Consider the following 9328-nt stretch of genomic DNA (forward strand, 5'->3'; position numbering starts at 1 on the left):
GCAACAATATAAAGTTATATTATGGATACTGGAAGACATTATTTTTTCTGGCTGATTTAGTCTTCTCAAAAAAAAAAAAAAAAGACACATGTGATGCTTATTCTCTTATTCTATCGTTTTACTATTTAGAGTGTGGATTTGTATATTTGAACAGTCTTCTCATTTGTTAGTGTGATATCTTCTGAAATGCATGATGTTATTTCTCTTTTTACAGTTTGAGAGAATATCACTTGTAAACTCAATTTGGTAAATGACAACTCATCAAAGAGATTCAGAAACATCAGATCGGAGACCTCCAAACTCAAATGAAGAAAAAGCAAGAAAAGCCATAAGTGCCATGAAGGACTTATCGATTTCTCCCGAAGTTGTTAAACCCGTCCTTAAAAATCTTCTAAAATTATACAATCGGAACTGGGAACTAATAGAGGAAGATAATTACCGAACACTTGCAGATGCTATTTTTCAGTCCCAAGATGACAAGGTACATTTTTGATTAAAGCTCCAAATTGTTATTCATTACTTAATCCAATGCACTTCTGCTTTTCTTTTTCCACTGTTAATTATATGTATTAATATTGCCTTATGGGCCCAAGATAGGTTTTTCTAGGGTCTGTTTCTTGTAACAGCTGCATTTGATATTTTGTAGCAAGTGATTATGTGCCTTCTTTTAATGCAGAAACCCACTGTAGAAGGATCCACATCCACTAAAACGAACACCATAGTGCAAAAAAAGAGGTGTAAATATATCCAGCCGGACGATGACATGGAGCCTAGAGCCGAACCGACACGCCCAGGTGTACAATCAGATCATTCTAGCTCGTTATTACAGAGGACCTCTAAAACTTATCACAACATTGATGACATAACCAGAGGCACGGAGAAAATTAAGATTTCACTAATAGATGAAATTGGATTAGAACTACCAAAGTTTCTCTACATACCACAAAACATAACTTTTCAGGATGCATTTGTACCTTTTTCATTAGCCCGGATTTCTGATGGCGATTGTTGTTTAAAATGTACCAGCGATTGTCTTTCTAGGCGGGTCCCATGTGCGTGTTCTCATGAAACAGGTGGCGAGTTTGCCTACACACCACAAGGCCTGTTAAAAGATGCTTTTTTAGATGAGTGTATTTCCATAAATCGTGAACCGCAAGATCACCATCTTTTTCATTGCCAAGAATGCCCTTTGGAGAAGGCCAAGGATGAGCATAATCCTGAACCGTGCAAAGGTCATGTGTTGAGAAAGTTTATAAAGGAGTGTTGGAGAAAATGCGGATGCTCAATGGATTGTGGCAACCGTGTTGTACAAAGAGGTCCTGCTTGCAAGTTGCAGGTAAGTTAGTTTTGACTTTTTATAGACAAAGGGTCCAAAATAATTGCAAAAGACTAGTGCGGTTAAAATGGGCCGGTCATGTAATGAGTTGTGGTTGAAATGGGCCGCTTTTAAGTTTTAAACTTTAATACATGCTGATATGGGCCGGGCCGGGCCGGGCGCTAGGTGACCCCAAACACTTTTGTCCAATTAAAATTTTTTCTTGTAAACAATTAATGTGTGGGTTTTGAATAGATAAACAATAACATTACAAATTTACAATAAACAATTAGAATCTTTGAGTAACATATCTAGGTGGTTGTAAGCACTAAAAATGGCCTAATGCCATAAGTTAGAATCTTTGCTAATTGTTTTCATTTAACCCAACTGACTTGTTAGAGATATAGTACAACCAAAATCAGCTCATCCATAATAAGTAGAAGTAGGGGTAAGCTTCTGTTGTGTGATAAACATGAAACATCTACTTCGTCAATTGCAAGTTAATTCTGCTTTAATCAAAATTGCAGGTGTTTTCTACAAAGGGTAAAGGTTGGGCTGTTAGGTCAGTTGAACATTTGCCAAAAGGCTCCTTTATATGTGAATATGTTGGGGAAATATTAACAAATACCGAGTTATATGAAAGAAACAAGCAAAGTAGAAAAAATGAGAGGCATACATATCCGGTATACCTAGATGCTGATTGGGGGTCTGAACAAGTACTAAAAGATGAATAAGCTTTGTGTTTGGATGCCACTCATTTTGGGAATGTTGCAAGGTTCATAAATCACAGGTATTGGTGTGCATGGTTGGATTCAGTTAATGGCAATAACTGAAACCATCCATAATTGATCGGTTTCGGTTAATTCGGTTTCTGTTTAGCAATATAAAGTGAATACAGTTAGATTATAAAATGAGTATTATAAAGAATTAGATTATCATTTAATGAAAATGATAATAAGAGACCAATGTGTAATTCAAAGACACTGTCATTTGAAACAAATTAATGAATGCCATAGAAAGCTGGATAAGATATCATTAGAAGATGATTATCATTGATAAAAGCTTCATATTGCTATAACCTTTATGTATAATTGGTTTGGCTTGTTTAATTTGGTTAGGCAAATTGGATTTAATAATCTCACTTTTTTGCATTTTGCAGTTGACTGATAATAATCCCACCTCAGAAATTCCTGCCATCCGTCCCACCTTTCAAATTAATTGTTTCTATTGTACCTTCGTTTTTCTAAATTTCAAACTGATGGTTTAGGGCTTTTGATAGGAATGAGGATACGAGTCGATTGATGCAAAACTTATCTCGAAACGGTGCTCCAAACGTCGATTGATCAAAAGACCCAACTCTGTTAAGTTTTTTTAACAGAGATTCAATGAAATCAGTATGAAAGATGAGACTGGTGACAACTATTTTTTATGTATTTTCTAAGGTGAGAATATTATCGGCTAACTGCAAAAAAGTGAGATTATTAAAATCCAATTTGCCATTTGGTTATACCACACACCATAAACTAAAACCGAACCATTAATTTTGGTAATCTGATAGAAACACGAAAATAAAGCAAACAACAGCAGACTAACTTCTTTATTGAAACAGAATTGATAAGGCCCAATTCGAGAGGGGCTCGGTCTCCGATTACAAAATGTAGTAGTAAATAATAATGAGATACTAAACAGATAGCTAGTCTGCCTACTTATAATGAAAATATGAAAATAAACTGATCCTAGAATTAAGGTGTGATTTATTCTAGAATTGAGCTGATTGATATCAGTTGCTACTATTACCGAATGGGTTGAATAAGTTGCCAAAAATAGTGTAGACTCCTTCTCACTCACAACTGTCTTGATTTTCTTCCCTTTTTTTCTTAAATATGTTTTTAATGCCTCTGATTTCCTTGGTGATTGGCCCGGGATTGTATCATTACTTCCCCCCTGGAAATTAGCCTTGTCCTCAAGGCTGAAAGTAGGAAATTGCTCAGTCAATAAATCATATGGTTCCCACGTAGATTCTTCTATCGGGCGTGATTGCCATGAGACTAATACTTCCAAGACAAGTTTTCCATCTTCATTGATCCAGCGATGAGCGTGAACAGCAGCTGGTTGCACATGTAATTCCCAATCGTTTGTGATGGGTAATGGAGGCGTTGGTGTGGACGATAAATCACCATGAGCCATTTTGAGCATGGAGACATGAAATATCGGGTGAATTCTTGCATCAGCAGGGAGTTCCAACTCATAGGAAACAGGGCCAACAACCCTTTTGATACGATACGGTTCAAAAAACCTTGATGACAGTTTCTCGTATTTCTTTTTGGCCAGCGTTTTCTGTCGGTAGGGTTGAATTTTTAAAAAAACAAAGTCCCCCACTTGAAAGGAAACATCGCGCCGCTTTGTATTAGCTTGGTTCTTCATGCGGCTTTGGGCTTTTTGGAGGTTGTCCCGCAATATCTTCAGCATATCATCCCGGTCGATAAGTTGTTGTGCTAAATCAGCGTTTGTAGTTTCTCCCACCACATAAGGAACCAAAGGGGGAGGTTCTCGGCTATAAACGACTGTGAACGGAGTAGTGCCGGTTGATGTATGGTACCCCGTATTATACGAGTACTGAGCCCATGATAAATAATCATCCCATTTCTTCGGTTGTTCACTAGCAAAACAGCGCAAGTAGGCCTCCAAACAACGGTTTAAGACTTCCGTTTGACCGTCTGTTTGAGGATGATAGCTAGTACTTAGTTTGAGCTTAGTTTGACTCAAACGAAAAAGCTCTTGCCAGAAATGGCTGATAAAAATGACATCCCGATCAGAGACAATGGACCTAGGGAACCCATGTAACCGGACAACCTCTTTGCAAAAAACTGCAGCTACGGTTTTGGCCGTGTAAGGATGAGATAAGCACATGAAATGTGCATATTTGCTCAAACGATCCACAACAACCAAGATCGTATCTGCTCGATTAGAAGGGGGTAACCCCACAATGAAATCCATTGAGACATCTTCCCATATCCGTTCGGGAATGGGCAGTGGTTGGAGTAAACCGGCTGGAGACAGTGCTTGGTACTTTTGTTGTTGGCACACTAAACATTGTTGTACAAAAAGTCGCACATCAGCTTTCATTTTTGGCCAAAAATATCGGACAGATAACCTTTTGTAGGATTTTAAAAAACCTCCATGGCCAGCACTTGGAGTATCGTGCGCCTCCTGTAACATTTTGATGCGGAGATTGGGGGTGGCTGGTATCACCAATCTGCCATGGTAAAATAATAATTGATTGACCAAAGTGAATCCCGAAGTATTGTCGGGTGCTTCACTTAATTTATCAATCCAATTTCTGGTGAACGGGTCTGTTTTAAAGCCTGCTTTTATTTCTTCTATTTCAGCACAATAAGGAGTGATCAGTGCTGAAAATTCTCCTGTGTGGGGTCTTCTTGAAAGTGCATCAGCTCCTTTGTTTTCTTTCCCTGCTTTATGAACAATGGAAAAATCAAAAGGCATTAGTTTCAACAACAATCTTTGTTGTTCAGTAGTTGTAATCCGCTGTTCCAGCAAAAACTTCAGAGTGTAATGGTCTGTTCTGATGATAAAGTGGCGACCTAATAAGTAATGGCTCCATTTTTGGACAGCCATCACTAAGGCTAGTAACTCCCGATCGAGGCCGACTTAAACTTGTTTGAAGGGGAAAACCCTTTGCTGAAATATGCCACGGGATGATCTTCTTGAGACAAAATAGCCCCTATGCCTTCTGATGAAGCATCACATTCCACCACAAATGACTTCGAAAAATTGGGTAAAGCTAGAACAGGAGTAGACATCAAGGCCTGTTTCAGAGCTTCGAATGCTGCCAATGCTGTATCCGACCATATAAACCCATCCTTTTTGGTTAAATTCGTGAGAGGGCGGGCTATAATACCATAGTTTTTGACAAATCGTCTATAGTACCCCGTTAACCCTAAGAAACGCCTCACTTCTTTAACATTTGTTGGGATCGGCCACGACTTAACCGCTGTTATTTTTTCTTCTTCCACACCAACCCCATGTCTATTGATGACGTGTCCCAGAAATACCACTTGATCTTGCCCAAAACAGCATTTCGACATCTTGGCAAAGAATTGGTTTTCTTGTAATAGCTTCAGGAACTGTTTTACATGCTCTTGATGCTGCTCAATGTTAGCACTGTAAATTAAGATGTCATCGAAGAAAACAAGGATAAAACGACGTAAAAAGGGTCGAAATAAATCATTCATAACAGCCTGAAAAGTGGATGGTGCGTTTGTTAAGCCGAAAGGCATAACTTTGAACTCATAATGCCTGGAATGAGTTCGAAAGGCTGTTTTTTCAATGTCCTCGGGTGTCATTCGGATTTGGTAATAGCCTGCCCTTAAATCCAGTTTTGAAAAAATGGTGGATCCATATAATTCATCTAATAATTCATCAATATTCGGGATCGGGTATTTATCGGCAATAGTCACTTTGTTAAGGGCCCTATAATCCACACACATTCTCCATGAATTATCTTTTTTATTCACTAGTAATACGGGACTAGAAAAAGGGCTGGTGCTGGGTTAGATAAAGCCATCGATGAGGAGCTGGGCAACCTGTGTTTCGATCTCATTCTTTTGGGAATAAGGGTACCTGTAAGGGCGAATATTGGGAGGGCTGGTGTTGGGTAACAGAGATATGGAGTGTGTTTGGAAACGAACAGGTGGCAGGCTGGTGGGTTCGTCAAAAACCGTTCGGTATTGGTCAACAATCGGCTGAAAAGGGACAGGTATGGCTGGTGTAGATATGGGTTCAATGGCTAAATGTTGAAAACTTGATGATTTATGAGGACCCGATTCAATACCACACAGCTTATATTTCTTTCCTTCAATAGTAAAGACCATGAACATTTCCTTCCAATTAGCTTGCACCGTGTTTAAAGTTGCTAGCCATTGGATTCCCAAGACTAAATCCGCCCCACCCAATGAAAAAGGATGAAAGTCTTGGGTAATTTTGAGGTCATCCACCTCTAATTTTAAGCCCTTACAGATCTTGCTACATCTTATGATGTCTCCATTCCCAATCTGCACACCAAAGGGTGCAACAGGTTGGGTAGCCAGTTGTAGCTCAGTAATGAGAATATCCGATATGAAATTATGTTTTGACCCCCCATCCACCAGAATTAGTACTTCAGTTGCTTGCAACGTACCTTTGATTTTCATTGTAGTTGGAGGAGTTTTACCCAGAATAGCGTGCAGACTAATCTCCGCGGTGTTGACTTGATCCGAATCTGTTTCCATCTCTTCTTCACAGATCTCTCCCGCCTCCTCCTCAGCCTCTAATACTTTGAGTGTCCCGGTTTTGCATCTGTGACCCGGGCCGTATTTCTCCCCACATCTAAAACATTCGCCTTTCAAGAATCTCTGTTGTTTGTCGGTCTCACTGATTTGATTGCTTCTGTTGGTATTTGTGGTGGAGTTTGAATTTGGTAGAGAATTGGGTCGGGATTCAGAATAAGAGTTCTTGTTGTTGGTGGTAGCGGCCGTGTTTTTTACGGCTCGTGAGTGGGTGAGTTTAGATTCAAATTCCAATGCCAAACTCATCGCTTTATACACTGTGCGCGGCTTGTGTATTCGTACATCGGCTTTCAGTTCATCTTTTAATCCATTTAGAAACACCCCCAATAAGCAGTGGTCCGGCCAATTTGAAACTCGGGAAGAACGTTTTGCGAATTCTTGCCGATATTCATTAACCGTACCAGTTTGCTTAATGCTACAAAAATACTCATCGGGATTTTGGAACTCGTGCGGACCGAAATTTTTTGTGAAAATCTTGGAGAATTCTTCCCAAAAAACCAGAGGTTGATCCTGGGATAACCAGGAATATAGATCCAGCGCATCTCCTTCTAGATGCATAGAAGCTACTTCAACTTTTTCTTCATCGTCTATGTTGTAATACTTGAAGTACTTCTCAGCTTTCAACAACCATCCGCGAGGGTCCCCACCACTAAAAGTGGGAAAATCAATCTTGTTGTAAGGTCGATACTGCTGCCTATTCTTCCAAGAACTTTCTCCCTCTTCATTCCGGCTCCCCCCTCGTGAATGTCCTCCCGCTTTTAATGCCGCAATGTCATCTTTCATGGATTCCATGGACTCCAATCGAGCTGCAATGTCAGCCAATTGTGTAGCGATAGTATCATGCTGCTGGTTCCCTTCTCCTGTACTCCCCCGGGTCTGAACCATTGTTCTTCAATCGCTTGTTTCGTGTTTCCCGGCAATGGAACCAATGATAGAAACACGAAAATAAAGCAAACAACAGCAGACTAACTTCTTTATTGAAACAGAAATGATAAGGCCCGATTCGAGAGGGGCTCGGTCTCCGATTACAAAATGTAGTAGTAAATAATAATGAGATACTAAACAGATAGCTAGTCTGCCTACTTATAATGAAAATATGAAAATAAACTGATCCTAGAATTAAGGTGATTTATTCTAGAATTGAGCTGATTGATATCAGTTGCTACTATTACCGAATGGGTTGAATAAGTTGCCAAAAATAGTGTAGACTCCTTCTCACTCACAACTGTCTTGATTTTCTTCCCTTTTTTTCTGAAATATGTTTTTAATGCCTCGGATTTCCTTGGTGATTGGCCCGGGATTGTATCATAATCAATTTTGGCTTAACCGAACATCAACTAATGTTCAGTTTCGTTAATTCAATCATTTGCTCACCCCTATCGTATTGAACATGTACATGTTTTTTTTCTTCACGGCTTCAGAAACTATGTAAACCTTTTTCAGTTTATAACACATAAGCGTATAAAAGATTTTGCATAGTTTCTTAAGCCATGCAGAAATATGTGTGCAAATCACATAATATGTTTTAGTGGTATATTTATCCCAGATTATGAATGTTGGATTTCAATATGCAATTTGAGACTATAACTTTTTATAATGTAGCCTATTCTTTTTCTAAAAATTTAGATGCTTTGATTCAAACTTGATCGAGATCCCAGTTGAAGTGGAAACGCCAGACCATCACTACTATCATGTATGTATTCATGCCCTATTGTTAGTGTATAAATGTGATATAAATCTGATTCAAGAGTTGGCAGACTCATATTTGGACCAACACAAAGTGAAACGGAAATTCGGTTTTCGATAAAAACATTAAACCAAACCACTGGTTTTTGAGTTGGGTTTTGATTATTTCGGTTTCATGCACACGGCACAACCCTGGGTTACATGCCCCAAAAGTAATGGATAGAAATGTCTCAACGAGTCGAGCGTTTGTATTAACTTTCAAACACTCTATATGGTTATTTTCAGATATTTTCATTGGTTTTTTTTACGCAGATTGCTTTTTTCGCTAAAAGGGATATTGATCCATATGAAGAACTAACATGGGTAACTGCAACTATCTTATTACTGCAACTACCAATTTCAACCACTTATTTAAATGGCGTGTTAATAATTTCAGGACTATGGAATCGACTTTGAGGACGTTGACCACCCCATCAAAGCATTTCAATGTCAATGTTCAAGTTTATACTGTCGAGATGTGAGAAGAAAAGGTTGGTAATACACTCTAATTCCTTAGAGCATTTTAATGGATGGAATGTGTCAAACAAATTGGAACTAGTGGCAGATTCACATTCCATCCATGATCCACCACAATTCATCCTATAATTTATAAATTAAAAATTATAGTTTTTAAAATTTATCACTAATTTAAAAAAAATGTGTGTTCTATAATTTTTCTCTAATTCATAAAAACCTCACATCGTATCTATCTTCAAATCTAAAATCACACTAAAAATTAGTACATTTTCTCTCTATTTTCAATTAAGTAATATTTTTATTCATTTATCATTATTTTTTCTCTTTTATTCACTCATAACAACTTTCAAAAAATATAAAAAAAAATTTAAGAGTTGAACAGTAGCTTTTCGAATATACAACAAGATAGCACTTTCTCTCTCATCCACTCACAATATCTTAAACCACTCTCCACATTATAGAAACT

At 38.3% G+C, this 9328-nt stretch overlaps 1 pseudogene across 1 annotated transcript; it reads left to right on the forward strand.

The window, feature by feature from the left end:
- The first annotated feature begins 250 nt into the window (after nt 1-250).
- On the forward strand, nt 251-8884 carry LOC143588809 (histone-lysine N-methyltransferase SUVR4-like; annotated as a pseudogene). Its single transcript, XR_013145169.1, has 6 exons — nt 251-481; nt 677-1336; nt 1843-2105; nt 8287-8353; nt 8659-8709; nt 8783-8884. The product of XR_013145169.1 is annotated as a histone-lysine N-methyltransferase SUVR4-like (transcript).
- The last annotated feature ends 444 nt before the right edge of the window (nt 8885-9328 follow it).

Source organism: Bidens hawaiensis, unplaced genomic scaffold, assembly GCF_021521415.1.
Source record: "Bidens hawaiensis isolate Kalapana, Puna unplaced genomic scaffold, B.hawaiensis_p1.1 tig00036769_1, whole genome shotgun sequence".
Lineage (NCBI taxonomy): Eukaryota > Viridiplantae > Streptophyta > Magnoliopsida > Asterales > Asteraceae > Bidens > Bidens hawaiensis.